Raw genomic sequence first — 2,216 nt, forward strand, 5'->3', positions numbered from 1 at the left:
CACATTTTCCTTCTCCTCATAACCTTCAAATTCTTCATCTGCCATTATTTGACATTATCTTTCCACTTTTTCTTTTTCATTTGTTGGCTCACATCTGCTCCCAAGTATTTTTATCTCAGTAGCAGTCCCATCACTCTCTCATTCCATCTTCACCAGGGAGACTCTTTGCGAGTCGTTGCAATGGTCTATCCCTTGTTGGCAAGGGTGGGTCGTTACTACTTCATCCCTCACTTCATGCTGTGTGGAGTTGTTGAAGCTGGTTGGCGTATTTTAAGGTTAGAGATGTGAACTCAGGTGTCACTCTGTAACCATTTTGCTGAGTAATGCAAGGCTCTCCCTTGAGATCATAACTGCACCCTCAACGGTTCTCTTTGATGGAGAAAACCATTCCTTGACCTTACTAGAACTGCTGTCACCTGTAAATGTAAAACTTCAGAGTTCTTTGTTAGTAATATCAAGCATGCTAATTTGTTCATCTTGCTAGTTGTCCTTCTTGGTGTGACCTGTGGAAATGTAATGTGGGTTGAGGGCTGTCTTGGCCCCTTTTTGAGCTTTCACAATTCCAGTGCTGTCCTTACACAATGAGAAGAGGGTGAATACCCATTTTTTATAATATAACATAGATTTTGGTTTTACTCTGTTATCGGCAACCTTACTATTTTTTAATTAATTTCAATTTTATTCTCAACAATTTGCTTATTCAGTTATCTCTTTGTTTTGTAAACTGAGTTCCACTAAATCATTGGATACTTTATCTAGGCCTATCTTGCTCAGTAGCATAGGCCTTTTGACCTAGAAAAAACTCAACCCACTTTATTTATTTTAACAGTCAGAAAGACAATATTTTATCTTTTTGACACTGTCAGAAGAAAGCAGGCTGGATTCAGGTGCGGGTAAACTCAAGGCTTTATTCACAAAGCGGAGACAGAGAAGAAAGAGTCACGTTCCACAGGTTTCACTCGCAGTGACAGGATGAACAGCAGATGAGTCACGTTTCACAGGTTTCACTCGCAGTGACAGGATGAACAGCAGATGAGTCACGTTTCACAGGTTTCACTCGCAGTGACAGGATGAACAGCAGATGAGTCACGTTTCACAGGTTTCACTCGCAGTGACAGGATGAACAGCAGATGAGTCACGTTTCACAGGCTTCACTCGCAGTGACAGGACGAACAGCAGAAGCTACTAGGAGCTCTGGGCTTGTAAGAACTAGAGCAGAGAAATAAGCTAAACACACTGGAGCCTGAGGACAAGACACGACAGGGTGAGTACAAAGAGCTGCTAGATGATCGGAGCTATTGGAACGAATAACAACAGTCTGACAATAGACAGAGAAACACAGGGAATAATAAAGGGGAAAAAATTAGAAGGACATAGAGAACAGGTGGCGAGCAATTACGGTTAATAACGGGGAACAAGGGAGGCGGGGAAAACACAAACAGGCAGACGTGGTGAGCTGTCAAACCATCCCAACACACCCACACCAAAAAGACAGGTGATTAGCCCCGAGACCCGACAGACACAGAATAAGGTCCATAATGTTATGCTGAAAAGAAAGTTAGATGTGGGTGGACAGAGCAAGCTTGCTTTGCTCTGCTCTGCCTTCCTATGTTATACGCTGCGCATGTGTGGCACTGTTTTTCTTTCTGCCACAACAATGACCTAGGTTCGGACCAGGAAACTTAACCAAATTCATCCATGGTCATTATTTTACTGGGCATAAATTTGCCCTGTGGGCCCACATTCAAATTTGTATACAGCTGTTTTGGCAAATTGATTGAATTGCCTCAGTGACTCGTCAGACACTTTCTTTCATGCCATACAACACCATCATTCATACTTTTTCGCACACTTTCACACCCCCTTTTTGGGCAAAAACATTTTTTATTTTTTTTCAAAATGTCAGCTGATTGTGAACTAAATTATTTAGCTGTGGAATGGCACATTTTGTGTAGGATAACATGAACCTTTTATGTTAGACTCTACTTAGCGTAGACCTGGTATCATTCCACATTTTCTAGATGTCATGCAACTGGGCAACATCAGCCACCATAAAGTTTAGTGTAACACCGCTGTATAAACCTCTTTTTTTTTCTTTCCTTCTTCAAAATCTAATAGATTGATTTGTTTAGAATATTAGGCCTAGGCATTGGGCATTTGAGAGAGCCAATTATAATTTCTCAAATGTCTCTTGTTTGTCTAATTTAAAGTTTAGT

The 2,216-nt window shown here is 41.1% G+C and overlaps 1 long non-coding RNA gene across 1 annotated transcript; it reads right to left on the reverse strand.

Annotated features, from left to right (window-relative positions):
- Positions 1 to 452: 452 nt before the first annotated feature.
- On the reverse strand, positions 453 to 1,877 carry LOC132121018 (uncharacterized). The gene is made up of 3 exons (XR_009426205.1): positions 1,513 to 1,877; positions 652 to 849; positions 453 to 573 (listed from the first exon to the last, which is right to left on the reverse strand). It is a non-coding gene; the product is annotated as an uncharacterized LOC132121018 (long non-coding RNA).
- Positions 1,878 to 2,216: the final 339 nt, after the last annotated feature.

This window comes from Carassius carassius, chromosome 39, assembly GCF_963082965.1.
Source record: "Carassius carassius chromosome 39, fCarCar2.1, whole genome shotgun sequence".
Classification (NCBI taxonomy): Eukaryota; Metazoa; Chordata; class Actinopteri; order Cypriniformes; family Cyprinidae; genus Carassius; species Carassius carassius.